Genomic DNA, 25,560 nt, shown 5'->3' with positions numbered 1-25,560 from the left:
TTACTGATCATTCCTTGGGAATGTCTGAATCTGAACAGGCTCTTAAAGGTACTTCTCAAGTTAAGTTATTCTGATCTGAAGATCAAAAGGAATGTGACTTGTATCTAAACTGCTAGAGAAGTTTTGGATAATGCTGCTGGGATGGTTAAACCAGGTGTAACTACTGAAGGAACAGACCATGCTGTACACTTAGGATGCATTGCAATAAATTATTATCCTTCTCTGAATTACTATACTTTCCCACAGAATTCCAGACACTCCTTGGAAGAAGGTGATATTGTTAATGTCAACGTCACTCTTTATTGCAGTGGTTATTATGGGGACATGACTGAGACATATTTTGTTGGCAATATGGATGAGGACACATGGAAATTTGTTCAGACCACATATGAGTGCCTCATGCAAGCCATCAATGCAGTGAAACCTGATGTTTGATACAGAGAATTGGGAAACATATTTCAGAAGCCTGCCCAAGCAAATAAAGTTTCAGTTGTTTGAAGCTATTGCGAGCATGGAGTCCACAAGTTTTTCATACAGCCCCCAATGCACTCCATTGTGCCTAAAATAAAGCAGTTGGTGTGATACAGTCAAGCCATGTATTTACAGTTGAGCCAATGATTTGTGAAGGTGGATGGCAGGATGAATCCTAGCCAGAAGGTTGGACTGCAGTGAGGAGACATTGAAAGTGGTCTGCTCGGTTCCACCACTCCTTGCTGGTCACAGACACTGGCTGTGAAATGCTAACCTGGCAACTTGATAGTGTACAGCCTCACTACATATCCCAATTTTAATTTCTTCAAAATAGCACATCTCAATAGTATCTTCTTACTGTACTACACATTTTTGGGGGAGCAGAGAAAGGAAGGGGACATTTTTTATCCTTTGTTTTGTTTTGACTATAGGAAGAAAGGACTACAGCAATTTGATGTGTGTCCTTAAGAACTTGTTTTGAGTCTAAAAAAGCTGAGAAGAATAAAGGAAATATTGCTCAACTCCTTTCAGTGCTGTTCCCTCCCTCTAAATCTTCCTACACACCCATTTTCTCATTATCAGGCTTTTTAAAGTTTAGATTATGGCAAAAGTAGCCATGCTCCCAGTGGTGACTGACTGTTGCAGGGCATGAGAATTTTGTAGTACACTGCTATGCCAAACTACTGGTTGGTCAGAAATGGGAGAGGCAAAGCCTCTTTTCTTCTCTTCTTTATTTTATGTCAAGGGCATACCTTGGAGATTCTCAGAGAAGGGTGGAGGGTGCACTGTGGAAGATGATGGGGAAAGAGTTCTAAAGTGTCTCCGACTGTGAGCATAGTAAGTCAAGTGTGCTGTTAGATTCTGTTGAGTAAACCAGATGGTGACTATAGCAGGGATGTAACTGTCCATGGTATGCTGAAAACACACCTCACCTTTTCACAGTTGAGAACCTCATTAGAAATGACCTCAGTTGCCCAATATCTGTTCCTTTTGACAGTTGTCCAAATAGGAATGTATCCAATGACTACATATCAGATCCTAAAGTCATTGTCATTATTAGAGTGGACTTAATTAATGGGTATTTGCTAACTTTCATGTAATATAATTTTGTACCACTGACATGTTATATAATAGTTGCAAGAGAACATCTTTTCCAGAGTGCCTGAGGCCTTGCTGTTTTAAAATAGTTATATTAACATTTCCATTGTTTTTATTTTATTGATTTAGTAAAGTGACTGTATCTGGTTTCAATTTGGGGGAGTATGTGTATGAAGTTTTTATCAATCTGTAATATTTGTGATGGAATGCCTTGCAATGTAAATGTTAATATAATGTGTAAAATGAGATTTAAAAGTTTAAATAACTATCAAAAAAGATATTATGCAACAGGCATAGTAAAGCCTGAAAATAAGTAAACTAACAATTAAACGAACTAAACATCAGAAAAAAAGAGTAAGGATATATACTTGAGGAAAGTAAAGAAGAAAAAATCACCAAAAACAAAAGCTTAAATTTAAAAATTGGGATAAAAAGGGAAAATGCCATTTTTAATTTGGTATTTGTTCTTTGACAAGGTCATTAAAATAGACCAATCCTTGGCAAGACATATAGGAAAACAAAGGAGAAACAAAATGTATTATGTTAGAAATGATAGTGGGAAGGACATAACATATTTTGGGTGTTTTTTTCCCTTAATAAATAAAATACTATGACAATTCCATATTTTTAGAAAAGGCCAAACAGGAGTGAAGTACAAACTTTTTAGTAAACCATAAGTGACCAAAATTGATTTGACAGATAATAGAAAACCATGGAGAAATTGGATAAAGCAGCCATTAATTTTCAAAACACCATTTGTCAAATTGAAATAGAAACAACACTCTGAGCAAAAAAATCCTAAGCACAATTTAAAAATATAAATTTCAAGTTTTTAAAAATGTACATATTCTTTAGATATTTTGCTTGCAGGGATTTTTAATGGGAAAAGAATGAAAAGATATACATAAAGACTGATGTGACCAGGTATGCAATATAGCCTAGTTTATTAGCATTACTTATTATAGAAAGTATTGATAATAATTTCAACATTCAACTGCAGAAAATTGTGGGTCACACATACAATGGAATATATTAATTAGGTCGAACTGGATCAAATTGCCATTATTGACCATTTCTAATTAACAAATATAGTGACTTCAAATGGTCCAACCTAATAAATACACACGAATACATATTTAGATATCCCAGTAATTTAACTGTGGTTATCTCTGACTGGGGGGCTTTTGGGTGATTTAAACAGTCTAATTAGATTCTAATACAGGAAAGAAATAAGCGCATAACATTCATGTATTGCTTTATAATCTTTCACTAAATTATGGACTCTTGGGGAACAGGCATTTGGTTTTGGTAATCATTACATTCTTGGTGCAGAAGGAAATCTGAAAATATTTGTTGAATCAATCACTGAAAAAATATTTGTACTATAAAATAGAAAATGTTAAATTGCAAATGAGAAAAGCTAGAGAAATTGCTCATTAAACCATTTGCCTCACCAAATGGAAGGGTCAAAGCAATTTTAACCATATAGCGCTTAATTTAGGCAGTAATTTTTCTGCAAAGTATTCAGTATGAATAGTATCTGATAATGTTATGTCTACTTTCTAGCTATCTTTAAGAACATTAAATTTCATACATTTAATATGTGGAGAACTAAGGAAAACTCCAATGATAAATGGGGACATTCAACATTAAGAGAACGTTCCCATCTAAAAGTTTGGAACAGAACTGCAGCATAATATTTTAATTTATCATAATGATTTATGAAATTACACCAAATACATTTTACTGACTCATTATCCAAAATTCTCAAATTTCAAAAATGAAATTTTGAAGATGTGAAATAATTATAGACCATGCTGATAGTCTGCCAGGAAAACTTCATTGCAGAATTGTAGGTTAGTTGTTTTCTCCTCTAGTGCATAGAGGGGCATGAGAAACCACTGACTGTGATGGTCTTTAATGCAATGCAAAAGAACATTCAAATCCATATTTGTTCAGAAATCCTGTTAGTGTCTCTATTGAGGAAACCTCAAAGAAAAGTACTGAAGTGTTAATGATTTGCCTACAAATTTTTTTGTTGAAATGTTTGGATAAGCTGACAGGAATTAATTCTATAAAAATCCTTTCTTTCAAGTTATTTCACTAATATGAAACTCCTCAATCCAGTAGCATTCTTTGACATTTTTCTTAACATCAAAATGCTAATTTTGCCTACATAATATTGATAAATGAAGCAGGCATTTTGTATTATTCTCTCTCCTTACTCATAGGGTTGGTGTCTATTTTAATTAGCTTCAAAAGTTACAACTACCTGGTTATTTTTACCAGAAAATTTATTCTTATAGTCACCTAATGGATATGATCATCAGTATGGAGCCTAGAAGCTTTTGCATTCTATTTATGAAAGAGACACAGTTCCTGGGTATGGATTTGGGCTCTGAGTGGAGATAGGTAAGCCAGGAGAGAATATTTATAAACACAGTAAGTAGATGTATTTGGTTATGATATGTTCTTGGTTGATGTTACACTTGATTTGCAGTTTTCAAAATGCAAAATACAATGTCCTTAAAATACAGTGTTGCCTCCTAACAAAAAGCTTATAAACCCGAATAAGGCTACATTTTTTATTTTTATTTTTTTGCTTATTATTTCTTTGGTCACAAACAACCAACTTAAAAATGATGGCTGAAATACACATTCAAGATTTGGATTCCGTATTTTAAAAGTCAGATTTTTTTTTTCATAAATTAAAATATATTCAGTGGCAAAATTTGACAGCACAATGTGGGGTTCATATTTTTACTATCATGCTATTATTCTCAAAAGTGTTCAGGTAAGGAGGTCTTCCTGCCCTCCCCCTTCCCCTGCCAGAGGAAGAGTACAAGAGATGTTTGGCACCATGAGATAAAGAAAGGCAGTAGGCTTAAAAAACAACTAAAGCACTTGATTGTGAGGAATTCTTTATTCCCAGTAGTGTTTGTTCAATGTTGAACCAGGAAGGGATTGCAGAATATTTCCAATTTGATAAAAAAAAGTATATAATGCATTCTAAATATTTTGTATTTAAAAAGAATAAATATTCTTTCTTGTCTTTTGACATTTATCTCTACTGCCACACAGCTCCATTTAATGGAATTTAGAAAGTTTGTCTGTGAAAGAGTAGTCTTTCAGTTGATCCTCACATTTGTCAAGAACACTGACGATTGATTTGATTGCAGCTCCGGCAGTTAAAGGAGTGTTCATTTCATGATCAAGTATCCTGAAACCACTTCTTTAAAATGAATTTTTCTTTTATATTTGGTGATTCAATGCTCACCAGGGTCTCTGTTCCTGGGGTCCCCCCCGCTCCCCCCCACCTCAACTCTCCTTCTGACATTTCCATTAAACTGTAAAAAATAAGTGTTGACTGATTAACATCTTAAGAGCTCTGCAAAAAGCCATATTCATGAATCAAAGTCAGTCTGCACCACTGGTAATTAACTTGACACAATTCAGCCTTCCAAGCTAATCATCCTCTGGCTGCTTTATGTAATTGCTGTCAATTCAGATCTACAAAACGATTGGAGTCCACTAAAAGGCAGAAAGAGGCATAAGAACTAATGATTAGGCCAAGTACTCTAGCTGAGGACATATTCTGTTTAAAATGTTGGAGTATAATGGGGAAACAGAAACATTCAAAATGTTGACTTGAGGGTCCCAGATTTATAATTATATGAAAACAGCCTATTTAAGATCAAATTAATGGTAAGGGTTAAGTGGTGAGATTCAATGTAATAAATATCCTAGGGTTTACCATGTAAAAGTTGCTGAGCAAGACCCTGAAAAGGCAGTAGACCTTTAGGGCACAGAAGGGCATCGTGGATGAAGAGCACTGCTTCTGAACTGAGATACTTAAATACTGGCCTTTGGCTACTTGTGTGATTTGGTACAAACTGCTCAGCTTCATTCACATTTTCTCATTAGGAAAATAGAAAAAATGATTTTATGTAGCTTATATGTTTAAGGATTAATGCAAATAATGACTTAAAATCTGTTACCTGGAATTTAGTAGATGCCAAATAACTCTCACATATTATAATTCTATTATCATTACAATTTATCACTAAGGGAAAGGTCAAGTATGCTAAGAAAAATACAGATGGAATTGCTCACTGAATTTACAAATGGAGAACCAACATCTGGGTCAGAAAACCTTGATTTTGGAGGTGTTTTTTCAAAAGATAAGTATAATTTATCAACTAAGTTGAGAAGATTTATTTCAGTAGAGTAAGAGCAAAGTCATTCATCAGCAAAAACATGATGTGCAACTGAGGAACAGGAAAACAATCATTTTACTAGGCATACGATTTGTGATAGAGTAAAAGATGATTATACTGCAAAGAAAGGTTCGATAACTATTGTGGATTGACTATTTAAATCATCATTGTTGAATGTTTCAAAGGGTATTTTGTTCGTTCCTTAAAGACCAGAATATTTCAATATCAAAGAGTTCCACAGAACCAAAACAGGCTTTCTCTCCCCATAAACTCTCAGTAGATATATATTTAATAAAGCTATATATAATTTCTTAGAGATTAAAATGAGTAGTTTTCATGGAAGTCAGTTTAGTACTCTTATTTAGAAGTGACAAGAAACTTCAAAAAATGTAAGAAGGTTCCTCTAAATACGCATTCGGTACATAACAAGAAAGAAAGGTAACTAGAATATATTAAATATTATTAAAAGTCTATATTTGTTTGGCTAAGGCAATGGGCATCGTTCCCACAGAAAAATCACCTGTAGAGTTTATCAAATTAAGCACCTCTTGGACTGATTCTTAAAAATTCGGATTTCATTTGTTTAGAGTGAAGCTCAAAACATCAGTAATTTTCGAAGAGATAAGGGAATCCTAACTGTGAGAAAGGAGACCAAAGATACTTCCTCTTTCTCTCCTCTGAAATCATGTAAACAAGAATAACAAGAAAAATGTAAACCATGTTTTTGACAATAGAGATATCTATAATCTTGAATCACAATTTAAGATGAAGAGCTGTCAAATGCAATAAATATCAAATCAGGGTACAGGAAGATACTGACAGGGGGCATATGCAGTTACATATCTCAGACACAGCCAGCTAGATGCAAACATTTCCCAGAGCATTGAGGGATGCTAAAGAGGAAAACCAATAGTCCTTGGTTTGAGTCAGTAGAAACAACATGTTTGAGCTGGCTGTAGGAACTCTCCTGTCTTCCATTTGTTACTACAGAGAGGCAGGGGAGGTAGGTCTCATTGAGGAAATCACATTGCTTGCCGTCTTTGCTGAAGAGAGCTGTGGAACAAGCAGAGGAGAAAATATCTATTGTGATTCCCCTGCAGCTGTCTCAGAAAGATGGGGCCTCATACAAACACCCAATCCCCAGGGGAAGCCAAAGGAAAAGGCAGCGCTCTGCGAGCCAGGGCCACTTTGTCTTAAATAGATCACTATTCTGATACACACAGACACACATACAGAATCAGTCAGTCAGACATGAGCACTTGGAATTGTAAAAGGTATATAAATGATAATGAAGTTCTGGCAGTCATTAATACATAGGCACAAGTAAAATGGACAGAAATATAGTAATACAATATTCTAATTTATATAGGATATTCTAATTTATCTCTCAGACCACAGCAAACAAATAGACCAAAAGTAATGCATAGATCTAAATAATATAAGACATGGTTTAAAAAGCTCTTGCAATATTCACATGAGAAAAAAAATAGATTAGAAAGACATCGCTAACATATTTCCCAAAGGAAAAGTATTAGCTTCACTGATCACAATGAAATAAGTGGCTCTCACAAGTGGCTTTTGGGTTAAAGATTAAGTTCAGAGCAAAAGAGCAGATTACTTGGAAAATAAATGTAATAAAGTATTATATATGAAGACCTATGGTATACAATTAAGTCACAGTAACTAGAGACAAGTTCCTAGCCAAGTGTTTGCACTTGCATTGATAAAGAATGAAAATAAATAATTTTGGTAACTAACTCACATGTAATAAAATAAGTTAAACAAATGAAAATATTTAATAATTTAAAGCAGAAAAGTAACGTCTTAGAGAACAGACAAAACACAGCTAATAAATCAACCCAATAACTGGCTCTTAAACAAAGAAAAAACAATGGCTAACCTAATCAGGACACTGATGGTGAAAGTACAAATACATTAAGGACTGGAAATGGGAAAATATCACAGAGGCAGAAGACATTATAAGAATTGCATAAGGTTAGTTTTTTCAACATTACAAAAATAAATTTTAAATCCTACACGAAATCAGTATTTTTCTAGGAAAATAGAAATAAATAGAAATGAGGGAAACTGATGCTTGAGAGCACAGACCAACTGCTAAAGAAAAAAATTCAAAAACTTTATCATGGAGATATTCCCCCCTCCAAATCAGTATAAATCCAGATTGGTTGGTGGATTTTATAGATAAATTTTTTATCTTCAACTAGTTTGAAGCACTACAAGAAACAGATGTTTGTAGCACTCAAGCTATTTGAACAGATAGGAGAATAAATATTTACACTTGTATTAGTCAGGGTTTTCTAGAGGGACAGAACTAATATATATATATATATATATATATATATGCATGTATATATATACATATATATGGGAGTGTGTATCTATATTTATACATATGAGTTTATTAAGTATTAATTTATATGATCACAAGGTCCCACAATAGGCTGTCTGCAAGCTGAGGAGCAAGGAGAGCCAGTCTCAGTCCCCAAACTGAAGAACCTGGAGTCCAATGTTGATGTTCAAGGGCAGGAAGCATTCAGCATGGGAGACAGATGTAGGCTGGGAGGCTAGGCCAGTCTCTCCTTTCACATTTTTCGGCCTGCTTTATATTCGCTGGCAGCAGAGTAGATTGCGCCCACCAGATTAAGGATGGGTCTGCCTTCCCTAGCCCACTGACTCAAATGTTAATCTACTTTGGCAGCACCCTCACAGACACACCCAGGATTAATACTTTGTATCTTTCAATCCAATCAAGTTGACACTCAGTATTAACCATCACACAGTTATATTTTCTTATCTAACATGATATTAATACCAAAATCTGACAAATTAAAAAGATATATAGACAATAGAACTTAAAACAAAGATCAAAATAAAAGACTAGCAGCTAGAATGAAACATCACAAATGAAGAGTAATATACCACCACTAAGTGTGGCTTACTCTAGGAACTCAAATATGGTTCTGGATTGAGGCATCATATTAAGAGATCATAAGAGAAAAATCAAATATTTAAATACACAGAGATTGAAATTATTTGCATACTTCAGCATACATTCTGTATTTTTAAAAACTAGTAAGATAGGAATAAGTTTGTGTATTCTTAATCAATAATCTATAAATCCCAAAGTGATTTTGAAGAACAAGTGAAGGGGAACTGCTGTATCACATACCAAATTTAGCATAATTTCATAATAATATGTTATTCGTTCAGAGTGTACAATGTTGAACAAAACACAGAGCTCAGAAACTTACATTGATTATGGATACACCAACTAGTGGGGGAAAAGAAAAACTATTCGACAGATGGCACTGGGAAAATTGCTGTTTTATTTTGGGAGATGGGGCAGAAATTTTTACTTCACACTAATAAAATAATTCAAGTCCATTAGAATTTTGAAGGTTAAAAAATATTTAATCTTTAGAAAAACAGTATATGAAAATATGTGGTTGACTTTTGTGTTGTGAAGCATTTCTTAAACACATTACAGAAAGCAAAAGGAAAGATTAAAAATGTAAAGCTTCATTTTGACAAAGGACATCATTAAATACAGTCTGAAGTCAAGCCATAAACCAGCAAAAGTAATATACAAGACCTACAATAGAAAAGGAACCACAAACAAGATATAAACATTTTATAACTCAATAACTGAAAGATAAGTGACCCGTTAATAAAGGGTCAAATACTGTGAACAGGCATATCAGAGAAGAGTAAATCTGAATGGTCAATAAATATATGAAATGAGGCTCAATGGCACTAACAGTCAAGGAAATGCACAATAAAACTACAGAGATTTAATGTTTTGTGTCTACCAAATTTGCAAAAATTAAAAAGCATAGCAGTGGAGAGTTGTATCTGTAGTCGATGGGATTTTGAACTAGTAAAAGCACTCTGGAGCCCAATCTGGCAATATTTAGTACCATAGAAGATTCATAGGTTCATAGAAGATTCATAGATTCAACCTAGCAACTGCACTTCTAAAAATATATGCTGGAGAAGAACAGTGGTTCTTAACCTTGGGTGCACATGACAGTCATACCAGTACCCAGGCTGCACTACAAACAAGTTAAATCAGAAATACCAGAGACTTTTTTCTGGCATCAGTATGTTATAAAGCTCCTCGGGGGATTCTGGTGTGCAGTGGAGCTTAAGAACCCATTTTGGAGAATCTCTCACAAATACATAAGAAAAATGAGAAGAAATCTATGAGCATATTAATTTTAATCTTGTTTGTAATAGTGAAAAACTGCATTTCAAATGAGTAAACAACTTGGATAGTCAATAAGAATAAATGTCAGTAATCTCAGCATTTAGTTTAAAAAGCTAGTTGCAGAATGAAACATATTGTACCATTTATAGAAGATTTGAAGGCATGCAAAACAATCCTCTAAAATGTTCTTGATCACATAATGTGCAGTGTTTTGAACTGTGTAAGAATGATTAAAAAACAAATTCAGGATATTTCTAGACCTCAGGCATAAGGATGTCAGATTTAGCAAATAAAAATACATTCAAATTGTATATCATATGAGACACACTTATACTAAATATTTATTCATTGTTTATCTGAAATTCAAATTTAACAGGGAGTCTTGCGTTTTATATGGCAATCCCACTTGGGAGGGGATCTAGAAAGGTAAACAGAGGCTTCAGCCATATCTGTAATATTTTATTTCTTTAAGAAATAATTGAAACAAGAATGGTCAAAAGCTAGAGTTTGACGGAGGGTGTTTACTAGAGGGGTATCTTATATTTTTCTGTGTCCTTGAAATACAATTCTAAACATATTTTAAGGAAAATACAAGGAAACAACAGACCTCAGTTGTAGTAACAACACAAAGGAGGAACTATATTGAAATAAACATTAGTAAATGTCCAAGAGCAATATGAAGAAAACATATTATACTACCAAGGATTAGAAAGGAGGATATCAATAGACAGAAAGACATGCTGTATCTTGCTTTTGGATTGTTAAGACTTACAGTGTAAAGAAATCTGAGCTTCCTATGTTAGTCCATACATTCAATAAATTCCCCTAAAAAATTCAACATAAATTTTTATGAACTAGACAAAATAATGCATTCTAAACTTCATAAGGGTAAGTAAATTCACAAGATCTGCCAGATAAATCTGAGAGTGATGAAAAATAAAGGGTAGATAATTCAAACTTGTAATGAAACATGTTATAAACCTACTGTAATTAAAACAAAGGAGTATGTAAATAATCATAGTTACATTTGAGCTGAAGTTGTGACCTTTGATTTTAACAGATTGGATGGCCATAGATGTAAAATTGTGTCAATCACTGCATAATGCAGATTTACCCCCAATATATTTTAAAATCTATGCTATCTTCCTTATCTTTTTACTTTTTGCCCCAGTTCAGACTTCTATAACCTTTCTTCTGGAAACTATAGTAACTCTAACTGCTGTTCATACCTACAGTATTTTCTTCTTCAAGTTTCTCCTAAAACCTTAGCCAAAATGATTGATCGTAAACACAAAGTATGTCATTCCTTACATAAAATAGTTTAATGCCTCTTCATTGCATCCTTGACAAATGTCAGGCACAGTAACATGGAATAAAAGACACTTTAGGGCTCACCCTTGACCTCCCTCTTCAGCCTTATATCTAGCACTGAAATAACTGAGAGCATCCCCTTGTCCCGTCCTGATATGGTTTGGCTGTGTCCCCACCCAAATCTCATCTTGAATTGTAGCTCCCATAATCACCACATGCTGTGGGAGGGACCCAGTGGGAGATAATTGAATTATGGGGTGGGTTTTCCCATGTTGTCCTCCTGATACTGAATAAGTCTCACAATATTTGATGGTTTTATAAAGGGTAGTTCCCCTGAACACACTGTCTTGCATGCCGCCACGTAAGATGTGCTTTTGCTCCTCCTTTGCCTTCTACCACGATTGTGAGGCCTCCCCAGCCATGTGGAACTGTGAGTTCATTATACCTCTTTTTCTTTATAAATTATTCAGTCTTGGGTGTTTCTTCATAGCAATATGAAAATGCACTAATACACCTCCTATACACCTAGTCATTTCTCAGTGCCTGGAACTTTTACGTTTTTTGCACTCAATTCCTAGCGTCCTATATATGTGTATATAATTGATGGTTAGTACATGAAGTGACCTATGGAATATCCACTGAAGTTTTTTCAATAAACAGTTGCATACATGCCCAGACAATTGATGTGTAAAACAGACAAAAAACAATAAACTTTCTGGGATAGGAAGCTGGACAGATATCTCTAGTTTTATTGACTACGTCCTCACACTGGTTTGTTTACTTCACTTTAAATCAGCTTTAATAAATTTGTTTTTTTATATCAGTTAAATGTAGAAGAATCAAACCATAATCTGTATTTCTTCATTTTACAATGGTAGTTCCAAGTGAAACTCTAATGAGTAAGCTTCCCTCATTTTTATGATCCATCCCTTTTTCTTCCTATATATGCTCTATAAATTATCATATACTTTACCAAAAAAAGATATGAGTGATAAACTAAAACAATGGGTTTAATTAGAAATAATCTGATCATTTAACTTTAATTACAAGGCTACTGATTACATTAATGTATTTACATTTCATTTTAATGACATCTATTAAGCAACTATTTGCACCGGATATTATAAATATCAACTTAATACTTGAAATAGCCTGTGCATTAGACATTAATTCTGTTTTACAGATAATGAAATCTGACATTGAGTGGAAATGTCACAACCAGTAAATGCCAAATCTCAGAGAAGTAGATATTACATCATTTCACTTCAGACTTATTTTTCTTGATCCAAGTATTTATCCTATTTTTACTTATCTTTTGTGATGGATATTTACAAATAACAAATATTAGATAAAATAAATTTTAATGAAAATTTTTTGAAAATTCTAGAAATGAATTCATAGCGTATTATCATTTCTAATTGAATATTTGAGCTTGCTATTATGTTTTTAAATTTTTCTTTGAGAAGCAGAATTTCTTTTCCTTTTTTTCCCTCTTCACAGTAGGGGGAAAATGTCTAAGCTTTTAAACTTTCCAAGAGTTTTGTGTATATATTCTGAAGAAATGAGACAAAACTCCTTCTACTTATAATAGGGCTTTTTCTCAAGTCAGACAAACTGACCCAATAATATCACATTACAGTGGGATTTTGGCCTAAAGTATGTAAAATATAACCCGTGTAACCTAGCCACAACTGAATGAAGCCAATAATGCTCTCCTACTGTTTGACGATAAAAAGAACTTCAGGAAAGTTTCTTTTATCCTGCTCTTTCACTGTTCAGCAAGGTGACTGCCAAGTTGAGTTTACAATAGATTAAATAGGCTAAAACTAAAAGCATTTGTTAGAGTGGTATTTCACCATAGTAGCTCTTGTGCTCAATAGCTGAACTGAATTTACACAAAGAGAGAAGGAAGAAAATGCTTTGTCTTTTTTTGTGGAGAATTCTATCCAAATTAACTTGCATTTAATTACTTCATATTTTGGAAATAACAACATTTCAAGTGAGTAAAGTTTGTCTATGCTGCTTTTCAACTCTTTCATCTTTCTTCTTTTTTTAAGTGTATATTTTAAATTTATTTTTTATTTTTATTTTTATTTTTTTGAGACAGAGTCTCGGTCTGTTGCCCAGGCTAGAGTGCGATCGTGTGATCATAGCTCACTGCAGCCTCAAACTCCTGGACTCAAGCAATATTCCCTAATTTCTATATCTTGTCTCATGTCCTTTGACTTCTATTCCTAGAGACCTGTCAGCCTTTGCTATTAATTCTCTTATAAGGCCTTATAACTGTCCTTGAAAACTGATACATGGTGCTCTGATAATTTTCCTCCTCAATCATTAATCAAATATGCCAGGCACTGAGTGAAGCATTAGCATATGGTGGATAGGGTGTGCAACTATGATACAATGATGAATAAGACCCAGTCCCTACTCTGGATGAGATTATTATTAAGTAAGCAAGATGGAATAGCCAGTAATTAAATTCTGTTACTTTACAGTAGGTAATGAGTTAGATATATGAAAACTGTATTATGGGAATGTGGCAAGCAGAACAAATTATTCTGCAGGTTGAGGCCAGCGGAATGGGAGGTTTCATTAAAGAAGAAATGTCTGAGTCTTGTTGTGAAGGATTTCTAGGGAGAATAATTGGGACAGTTTTCTAACCAGCTGGGGTATTCACAAGCAATGGGGTTGAGCAAGGACCAGTTGTGTCCTGAGTCTTTCTATTGAGTTTGGAAGGAACACAAGGTGTGGGGTTGGGAGTGACAGGTGATAAGCTTGGACAGTTAGACTTGCTCTAGACATTCAAGGACTTTCTTTGTGATGCTATTGAGTTTGAATGTAATCATGTGGGCAATGCAGGACAAAATAATGTTAAAAAATTGCAATGAGTGACGTAGAGGCAGGGAGATTGTTGGAATAGTTAAGGTTGCCAGCTCTGCCATATGCTAGCTGTGTTATCAAATTACTTATCTTTTTGTACATCAGTTTTATCTACAAAATGGTGCTAATACATATGACTGGTGTAAAGATGAAATAAGGTAACAAAGGCTAAATATGGGTCTTTAGAAAAAACAAAACATGTTTGTTGGTCACATAAATGTCTTCTTTTGAGAAGTGTTTGTTCATGTCCTTTGCCCACTTTGTAATATGTTTTTTTTTTTTTTGTAAATTTGTTTAAGCTCCTTATAGATTCTGGATATCAGACAGATTGCAGAAATGTTCTCCCATTCTGTAGGTTGTCTGTTCATTCTAATGATAGTTTCTTTGCTATGCAGAAGCTCTTTACTTTAATTAGGTTCCATTTGTCAATTTTTGCTTTTGTTGCAATTGCTTTTGATGTTTTCATCATGAAATCTTTGCCTGTGCCTATGTCCTGAATGGTATTGCCTAGATTTTCTTCTAGGGTTGTTACAGTTTTGGGTTTCACATATACACCATGGAACACTATGCAGCCATGAAAAAGAATGAGATTATGTCTTTTGCAGGGACGTGGATGGAGCCAGAAGCCATTATCTTCAGCAAAGTAACACAGGAGCAGAAAACCAAACACCACATTTTCTCACTTATAAGTGGAAGCTGAACAATGAGAACACATGAACACAGGGAGGGGAACAACACACACTGGGGCCTGTCAGTAGAGGGGGTAGGGGGAGGGAAAGCACCAGGTTAAATAGCAAATGCATGTGGGGCTTAATACCTAGGTGATGGGTTGGTATGTGCAGCAAACCACCATGACACACATTTACCTGTGTAACAAACCCACACGTCCTGCACATGTATCCTGGAATTTTAAATTAAATTAAATTAATTAAAAAAAAGAACAAAGAACAAAACAAAACACTAGAGATGAATACTTGAAGGGAATGAGGGTGGAAAAGATGCATTAATTTCAGGAGATTTCTGGAATGGAATAGCCTGCATTTGGGAACTGGTGTGTTGTGATGGGAAAAGTAGAGAAAGAAGTGAAATTTGTGTTGAGGTTTTCTAGCATGGTAACATAAAATGCTACAGAAGGCCAGAGGTGATTGAAGGAATTCCTGTTAACATTTTTGTACAAAAGATGCTACAAAATCTGTGCAAGAAACTGCTGTATCTTTCAATTGATGTTAGAATACATAAGACTGAAACTTAGAATAGAAGTAGTAGTTAGAAAAGGAATATTTGGGAATTAAGGGCATAAAAGATGGCTGTTAAAGCCATTCAGGGTAAATGTATGGATTAAAAGGCAGAAAGAATTGTTTGTTACAGCAGTTTTTAAGGATGACCAGAGAAGAAATTGCTAATGATAGATTCATAGATATATTGGGAAGGGAGATCTTTCGGTGCAATAACTTTTCATGGAGGCGTTTAACACCTATGTTACATACTAGGAAAATAAAATTACTGTTTTGGAGAACATTTGGAAAAATAATCATATTTATTTTATGTATTTGTTTTCAGCCCTTTGTTTAGTAAACAAATTTTCCTTACATGTTTGTGATTGGACTGTAACAATGTATAATCTGCTTCATTCACTTAATATTTGATGTGATCCATATTGTCACATAATCTTCATAATCACCATATTTAGTAGCTATAAAAAGCCCATATTGAATTGCACCAAATTTCCCTGACTATCTCCCAACTGGGAGATATGTTAACATTTTCTTCATTTTGTTCTGCCAAATATCTTCAGAACTAAAATGACTTTCTCAGTTTCTCATTTTTCCTTATGTTGATGAAAAGAGTCACTCTAAAATATTTGGAGAGATTTATTATGAGCCAAATATGAGTGACCATGGTTTATGACACAACCCTCAGGAGATGCTGAGAACATATGCCCAAGGTGCTCGGCCCACAACTAAGTTTTATACATTTTAGGGGGCCATAAGACATCAGTCAATACATGTAAGATGTACATTGGTTCTGTTTGGAAAGGTGGGATAACTGGAAGGGGGCCAGGTTTCTAGCTTATAGGTGAATTTAAAGATGTTCTGATTGGCAGTTGGTTGAAAGAGTTTATCTAAAGATCTGGAATCAATAGAAAGAAAATATCTGAGTTAAGATAAGGGATTTTGGAGAACAAGGTTCTAATTATACAAATTAAGCCTCCAGATGGCAAGCTTCAGAGAGAATAGATTGTAAATGTTTCTTTTTTTATTTTATTTATTTTTTATTATTAGACTTTAAGTTCTAGGGTACATGTGCACAACGTGCAGGTTTGTTACATATGTATACATGTGCCAGGTTGGTGTGCTGCACCCATTAACTCGTCATTTACATTAGGTATATCTCCTAATGCTGTCCCTCCCTCTCCCCCATAAATGTTTCTTATCAGACCTAAAAAGGTGCCGGCCTCTTAGTTCATTCTCTCCTGGATCAGGGAAAAGGCCTGGAAAAGGGCAAGGGGATTCTCTACAGAATGTAGTATTTTCCCCACAGGAGACAACTTTGCAGGGCTATTTTAAGATATGACAAAGAAATGTATTTGGGGTTAAAATATTTGGATTTATTTCCTTATCTGTCATGTAATGTTATGCCAGAGTCAGGTTGGAAAGTAAGGTATGTTATATAGGGTTAAATGAAATCTCTCTGATGAGACTTTACGGTTTGTAGGGAGTGACTCCCTAGTCCCTTAGATAGGAATTTGGGCAAGAGAAGGAAAAAGGTCAAAGTTTAGTTCTCTCTTAGGTAGTCCTGTTTAAGAAACTGGACATAAATCACAAAATGTCTATTCTACAGAGTGGATATTTACTTTAACAGTAAAACATGTTCAAATTTCCAACAATTATTGATGCAACAACTTAATTATTAGTGGCATTCTCACTTGCATTATTGTCATTTTCCATCAAGGTACAAGTATTGGCATCGAATGCTCCTTTTTAAAAAAGACCAAATATTGGCAGTCTTACTATTACCAAATTATACTTAATTGTTAAAACATATTAAGGTATTAAAATCTGCTTCAAATAATCTTGGCTATTCCAATATTTATTATCGAACTTAATTCTGTGTTTATTATTCACTAAAGAACTAATCATATAAGCCATTATCACATATGAATATGTTACTGGCAGCAAATCTATAAGAGTCTGCAGCAATCTAAATTCTTGCCTCCTCAGAAGAAAGAATTTGACTGAGGGGCATAAGGCAAAAAAGAGACTGAGGTAAGTTTAACAGCAGGAGTAAAAGTTTATTTAAAAGCTTTAGAGCAGGAACAAAAGGAAGGAAAGTACCCTTGGAAGAGGCCCAATAGGTGACTTGAAGGAAAAGTGTGGGGTTTGACCTTTTGAGTTGGGGTTCTATATATTGGCATACTTCCAAGGCCTTGTGTCCCTGTTTCCCTTGATTTTTTTCCTTGGGGTGGGCCGCCTACATGCACGGTAGTCTGCTAACACTTGCGAGGTGAGTATGCGCAGTGTGTTTACTGGAGTTGTAGGCATGCTTACATGAAGCATTCTTCCCTTTTCCAGTGGAAAGTCCGTGGAAGGTCATACACCAGTTAAACTCTGCCATTTTGCCTCTGACATGTGCATGCTTGAGCCCACTCACCCAGTTCCTGAGGTCTTATCAGGAAACTGTCAATCACCAGGTTCAGATGTTTTTATCTATTAGGAAATTGCCTTTCCCTGATGCTAGTGGCAACCAATTATTATTTTAGAGAGGCAGTGTGACAACTGCCTGACCATCACCTGATGGTTGCCTGACATCCCTGGTGGGGTACGGGGAGCCCTCTCCCGCCCCACTCCTGCCTATCTACTGTAACAAATATAGCCTAGACACATTACATGTAATGGAGATAATTAATCTGATAACATAGATCAATGTAAAAACTCATTCTGTCTCTATCATTTAGTTTCCAGTTGGGAAATTCATATTTCTGTTTGTCTCACTGGGTGCATAGTTAATACACCTGCCTACAGGATGAAGTACAAACTCCAGAACTTTGCATTTTATGCCCTTTGTATTTTATGTACAAATGAAATAATTATCATGCATGGCATTTCTGTCTTGCTTTTTCAAAACAGTTGAATTTTGTACATATTGTAATAGTATTCCAATATTTTGTGATGGTGTGTGTGTTAGTAACTATTTTACATAAGGTGGTCAGAGGAGGTATCTTCAGAGAAGTAAGCCATGCAAAGACATGGGAGAAGAATTATAGACAAAAAAGATGATAAAATACAACATGCCAGGAGCCTAGTGAGCAAAAGCCAAGTGATAAATTCCAGAGCACAAGTAAGGAGGTGGCTGGCCTGGTGCAGAGTGATATGTGATGCTTTTGTCTTGTGTTCTAAGTATGTGGACCCACTAGTGGATTTTAAGTGGAGCTGTTACCTAATACGATTTGCACTTTTAAAATATCGGTTTGACTGCTGGATGGAGAAAAGCTTGCAGAGGGCAGAGGAAGTAAGGAGTCTAGTCAGGAAGATATTGTTGTAAATTAACAGAATAAATAATAACACAAGGAGTGTTAAGAAAAATTAGCCATATCAATGTCGATGGACTTGATTGTGATTCGATGCCAAAAAAAGGTGTTTCTTAATAGGAAGCTGAAATACAAATAAGGACAAGTACATTACAAGCAACAAAAAAAAAGACTTTGGTAACAGAGGCTTCAATTTGCATGATTTCTTTCTCAGCAATCAGTAGTCTGAGTTGAGTGAAATTGAGTATTCATGAAAGGAGAGTATTAGATACTAAATTAGATCTCTGTGCGAGCAGGGAGACCCACATTCTGGAGGGCATAAAATACAAAGTTCAGGAGTTTGTACCTCATCCTGTAGGCAGTCGTATTAACTGCAAATATTTGAAGAGGACCATGGAATGTACAATTTGGTGCTTTAGGCATATTGATCTGGCAGTGGTTTTTAGTATGTTTGGAGGGGATAAGAGAGCACACAAGACTTGCTGAGGAATAAAATAATAGATGGGATATAAATGAATATCTGAGCAGAAGCCAGGTTCATCGTTACCTGTTAGGTGAGAGACATTGGAAGGGACTACCTGTAGGGTTGAAGAAGGAAGAATGAAGGGTAACTCCATTTTATTTACCTAAAAATTAATCGTTAATCCCAGCAACAAACTGGTGAGATAGGTAAAATTCTTTTACAGAAGAGGAAACTGAGATGGTCATGGCACAGTAGCTTGCTAAATTCTCACAAACAGTGAGGGACAGAGTGGGATTTCTAGGCCCTGGTAAATTATATAACACTGTCTACAAAATGTGCTGAAATAATTAAAAGTTTCTAAAGATTGATTGTGCACACTTATTGTACATATTCTCAGAATATTTATTTCCTTGCTGAAATAGTTGTTGTACCTGAAATCTGTTGTGCTTATTTATATTGTTGTTGCTAAGCTATTTAAAACACAATGTAAAATCAAAACTTTATTTAAATAGAACTTTGGCTTTTATTTCACTGTATTCATTTAATCACAAAAAATAATGTTAATGTATGTGTTCCTAACGTCTTTTATATTGCTGTTTTGTTAAATCTATTTGCTTGCTGATTTAATTAATGATTTGTCTATGAGAGACCTATTTGGGTATTACTGTGCTTAAAAATGGGATAAAGTCAAAGGAATAAAGCTCTAGAAACAATTTAGTGGAAGAGAAAATGCTTGACAATAAGCAGTAGTCTAAAAATTTTAAGTGCAATATATATATTTTTTCTATCTTTTCTTGCTGAGTTAAAATTAAAATGTGCTAGACTTGAACACAGACAAAACATCCCTGAGGTTCTTTTACCTGGTTTTATATCACAGTATTCTTTGATATGAGTGAACTATTTCAGTTTGCTTCTTTGAATTGTTATAGGAATGATTAAACTGATGTTCTCCTGATTTATTAGTGCTATCTGAAAAGCACCAATACTTTATTATCTCTATGGAATTCTTTTTCATTTTGTAAGAATCATTGAGAGACTGAGCTATATAATACTTGTATAGAGCTGTCTCTTCTTAAAGATTTAAGGTAAATCATTATAAACTAATAGTCATTGATTTCCACATAGTGGACCAGTTATTGTAGCAAACTGAATGTACAGTAAACAGCCTATACGTCTATTGTCCACCTTTCAGTGTAACCCACCACAATTCACTGATTTATTTGACTGAAAAAATATTTCTCTTTTTATCCTTATGCTTAGACCTACACAGGAGTGTACAGATATTGTGATGTATGTTAGTACTACTTGAGACATCTTTCAGATGAACAAAATAAGACTTCCTCTGGGTGAATAAGAGCCAGAATGTAAGTCTAATTCAATATTATTTTTGTTAATAACCTGGTAGGACTAGGGTGAGGTCATAAAGAAAATAAGGAACTATCTATACTATGGTAGTAGTAGTAGTTACATATGTGTTTTGGGTTTGTTTGTTTGTTTGTTTTCATTTAATCCTTCAAACCACTCAGCCAACCAGCTCTTATTTATAATCATGCCATTTTCATGGATAACAGAAAATAAAGTTCTGATAGGTTAAGTAACATGACCAAAATCAGAGAGTTTACATTTCATAAAAAGTAAATCTATATGTTGTGGCAATAGGTGTTGTGGAGAGCTTCATTGAAGCTCTGTGAGGGGGAGAGTCTGGTGAAAGAGAAGAGTTGGAGTCTAGGGTGTTAGGGATGAGGTTTTTCACTATTTTACATATGTGGTTAGGAAGTTCTGACTCTCAAGAAGGAAGGAATGATCCACTGTATCAAATTCTCCTACTAGTCCGTAATGTGAGAACTGAGGTTTGGACCTTTAATTTGTTGGTGTAGAGGTCACTGAGGCTGTGAAAAGAGCTATTTCCTGAGTGGTAAGAAGATAAGCCTGACTGAATTGGTTCAGAAGAATGAGAGGAATGGAGACAGTATTAACAGCTCTTAAGTGTGGCTATAAAGGAAAGCAGAAAAATGGGACAGTAACTGGATGGGGATGTGGGATCCAGGAAGGCTGATTGTCACTTCTAAGATGGAAAGTTTTTAAAAATCAGGTTTGCATGATGATGAGTTCATCTAGTAGAGAGGAAATATCAATGAGGCAGGAAGGGAATATTCTGGAGCATTGCCTATAAGTAGATGTAAAGGTATGGATGTGTTCTAATACACAGAGAGGGATTCACTCTAGGTAAAGTAGGGAAGCTCATGTATTTTAACAGAAAAAAAGATGTAATGCATGAATACATTTGAAAGTTAGTTGGTGGGTGTGGTGCTGGCGATATTTGAAAGTTCTCTTTTGATTGCATTTTTTGCAAAAGAATTAGAAAGCATGGATATTAGCTGGGCATGGTGGCTCACACCTGTAATCCTATCCCTTTGGGAGACTGAGGCCACAGGATCACTTGAACCCAGGAGTTTAAGAACCGTCTGGGCAAGATAGTGAGACCCCCATCTCTATTTTGAAAATAAAAAATAAATTAAAAAGCATGGACACCAGCTGAGAATCAGAAGAGGAAAAATGCTAGTGAGGGAATAGAAATGAGAGAACACAAGAGAAGGCACTTTGGAGAAAGAGGATTGTAAAGAAAATATATTTATCTTGAGGATCTTATGTTTGAGATTCTCTGGCCATTCAAGAAGAGAGGATATCTAATCCTTTTACTCAGCCAGGAGATGAAGACTAGGGATAGATTTGGGTATTTATGGCACAGATTGGCAATTTAAACCATGGTGTAAAAGATATGGCCAGGGAGAACTAACAGAGTGAGAAGGAGCCAAGGTCATAACTTGAAGAATTTCATTATTTGTTTAAGTAATGGAAGAGGAGCCAGCACAGGAGGAAGAAAACAAAGACGAGTAAAGAAAAGTAGGATCAAACAGCAATGGCATTGACAAAATGGACATTTACAGAGTGTTCAGTTTTTAAATGGAATCTATTAGGATGAAGACCAAATAGAGACCACTGCATTTTTAAAAATTAGGAAGTTATTGATTATCTAACTAGGAATTATTTCAGAAGTGTGTTGGGTTTGAAACTACAATAGTGTTGGCTGCAGATTTGATATATTTGACCATAAGAGTGAAATGAAACATCCTGGGATGTTAATAGTTTAAACTGAGTCAGAGGAAGTTTTTATATTTTTATAAAAGTTAACTATCTCCTGTGTGCCAGACACTATTCCCAGTAGCCTTGGACAAAATGGACATTGTGTCCAAGGCTACTGTAAACCAGGCAACCCTGATTTTCAGTTTATGGCTTTTACATGAACAAGGATTTTGTAAAGAAACACTATAATTCCGTGAAAACAACAATATACTAGGTGTCAGAAGACTGTGGTATCAGACCCACAACATCACCAGTTATGTGAGTTAAGGAAAGAATCCTGCAGAGCCATAGCTGCTTCTCTGCTAAGTAGCGATAATATCTACCTGTTCACCTCCAAGTGTTGTTATATTGGTCAGATAAAATTATATGGTCTCTAAAGAGCCTCATAAAATAAAGGGTTTATTATAAGAAGGTGCTAATTGACTAAGTACATCTTCAGAATCTTGTGACCCATATTTTGTGGTTCTTAAATTGAAGCCATTTTTATTAACATTATTTATTTGTATTTATCTGAGGTCTATTGGAGTGAATTTTTCATCTTCTTGATGTTTTTATTCTTAAATTTAAATTTGCAAAATATTTACAAAACATTTTATTAAGTTTTTTTTATGAACTATTAACAGAATAAATTTAGAATATATAATTCTCCTTGACAACTGCACTAACACGGGAACAAAGACTTTATTATGCCCTGTATGGTCACATGCTTATAATAGATGAGCCTTGGCTTACAATGACTGCTTTGTTTGATGTTTATTAGCCCATGCCTTGGTGCAATTTAACTTGTCCTAAATTCACTGTTTCAGAACTACAACGTGTGTAGCACATTCATTGTCCTTTGAATAATACTCTTGCTTGAGTAGAATCTCAAGAGACTATAACCTTGGGATTTTAAGGTTCTTTCCTTATGTGCTCTAGAAAACCCTTAATGAATGTCGATTATGTAAAGACATTAAAATATTTTAAGTGGTAGAATCTGTCCTTATATGATTTTGAAAAAACATCTGTGTTGAAAAAATATCTACGTAGAGGATCTGGCTTACCTCACATTCTCCCCTTAGTCCTGATGTTAATGACCATGATCCAAGTGTCAACTGCTTCAACTGTGGTTATTTTATCCAACTTCAAATAAGACAATTCTTTGGTATAGTATATTGTGTATAATTCTAGTCTTCATTCTGGGAAGTTTCCATAATTTTGATTATTATTACTTAGTGTTTTACAATAGTGTCACAAAAGTTAAAGACAAAAACATTTCAAACATAACATTTTAAACTCTAGAACACTTTCTTTTTAGATACACTTGATTTATAAAAACAAAATTTGTTTCTCCTTATTTTCTTCAGTATTACTAAATAAAACAAATGAGTAATTAAGGTACTAAGGTAATGAGGTTATCTCATTCAATCAATTTATGTTATAATTAAAACTAAAGTTTAAAAATATTCTGTGACTGCCTAAGCTACATGATTGGAATGTAGTACCTAGAATCCCTTCATTACCGGAGTATATGTCATCGCCTTTGGTGGTTTTCATAATTAAATATCTTCACATATGGTGGTGGTAGTGATGGTGAGGAAAGGTGGGATTGACCACAATCCTGCTAAGTTAATTTTACCTTGCAAGGGCCTGCAACCATGTGAATACTCTGAAGCTCTAGTAATTTTGACCAATTCCCACTAAAAGGAGTGAAGAGAGGCAAACCTTATTCTCCGTTCCTCCTCGTCTCCTTCCTTTTCATTTTCTTCATCTTCACTATTTGTTACTTTCCTAACTTTCTGAATATGTTGCTATAAAAAAAGAGGAAAATGTTAAAGAAAATTACAATTACCTATAACTCCATAACTTGGAAATAGCCATTGTCTTAATTCTCCTATCTTATGTATTAGTCCATTTTCATACTGCTGTGAAGAAATACCTGAGACTGGATAATTTATAAAGAAAAAAAGAGGTTTAATGGACTCACAGTTCCACATGGCTGGGGAGGCCTCACAATCATGGCAGAAGGGGAAGCAAACATGTCCTTCTTCACATGGTGGCAGCAAGAAGAAGTGTCAAGCAAGAGGGGAAAAGCCCCTTATAAAACCATCAGATCTCATGAGAACTCACTATCCAGCGAGCAACGTGGAGGTAACTGCCCCCATGATTCAATTACCTCCCACTAGGTCCCTCCTACAACACGTGGGGATTATGGGAACTACAATTCAAGATGAGATTTGGGTGGGGACATAGTCAAACTATATCATTATTTTACTGATGCATTTTTTTGTAATAGATATTTTAGAAAATTGAGACTATATATTTCACACTATTTTATAACCTGCCCCGTAGATTTGACAGTGTCTGGAGCAACATCAGATATGCTTACATGTTCTTCAAGATTATGAATTTTAATTGTTCTATAACATTTAGCATAAGGATATAATTTATTTAATTAATCCCCTATTGTTGGAAATTTATATTGTTTCTATTGTTCACTGTTATGAAAATCAAAATTTTTGAACTTTTGCTTCATATTGTTAAATTACCTTCAGAAAGTTATCAGTTGATATTCCACCAGTATGAAAGCCCTCACGTTCTTCTATGCTTCACAATATTTGATACACTATAGATGCATGTGCATATACACATATATAGGATAAATTATAATATATGTTTAAATACATTAAATACATAAGTCATAATTGTACCTCATTTTTCGGTTTTGTTTTACATTATTATATATTTGCAAGGCTAAATGTCTTTCATATACTACTGGCTATCCCTATAGTCATCCCTTGTATTTACAGAGAAATTGGTTCCAGCACCCTTACAGGTATCAAAATTCACAATGCTCAAGTTCCTTTTATAAAATGGCATAGTATTTTCATATAACCAATGTGCATTCTCCTGCACACTTTAAATCATGTCCACATTACTTACAATTCCTAATACAATGTCAATGCTACGTAAATAGTTGTTAGACTGTATTTTTTATTCGTATTATTTTTTACTGTTGCATTGTTTTTTAATGGTTTTGAAAAATACTTTTTATCCATAGTTGTTTGAATCTGTGGATGTGGAACGTGCACATACAGAGAGCCAACTGTATGTTCTTTTGCATTTCTTAATCGTGCATTGCCAGGTTTTCCTTTTGAACAATCATTTGTAACAGTTATTTGTATTTTGATATTTTCTCTTTTTCTAGTATTTATGTTGCAAGTTTTTTTCTCAATTTGTC

The 25,560-nt window shown here is 34.5% G+C and overlaps 1 protein-coding gene and 1 pseudogene across 2 annotated transcripts in view; both read left to right on the top strand.

The window, feature by feature from the left end:
- LOC105470139 (contactin 1) overlaps nucleotides 1–25,560 on the top strand; it is a 388,425-nt gene that overhangs the window by 42,630 nt on the left and 320,235 nt on the right. The window lies entirely within an intron of this gene.
- The window catches only part of LOC139356803 (methionine aminopeptidase 1 pseudogene), a 93,780-nt pseudogene that overhangs the window by 41,723 nt on the left and 26,497 nt on the right, over nucleotides 1–25,560 (top strand).

Source organism: Macaca nemestrina, chromosome 10 (assembly GCF_043159975.1).
Source record: "Macaca nemestrina isolate mMacNem1 chromosome 10, mMacNem.hap1, whole genome shotgun sequence".
Lineage (NCBI taxonomy): Eukaryota > Metazoa > Chordata > Mammalia > Primates > Cercopithecidae > Macaca > Macaca nemestrina.
Note: the sequence above shows the minus strand (reverse complement) of the source record. Positions and strands in the feature narration are given on the sequence as shown.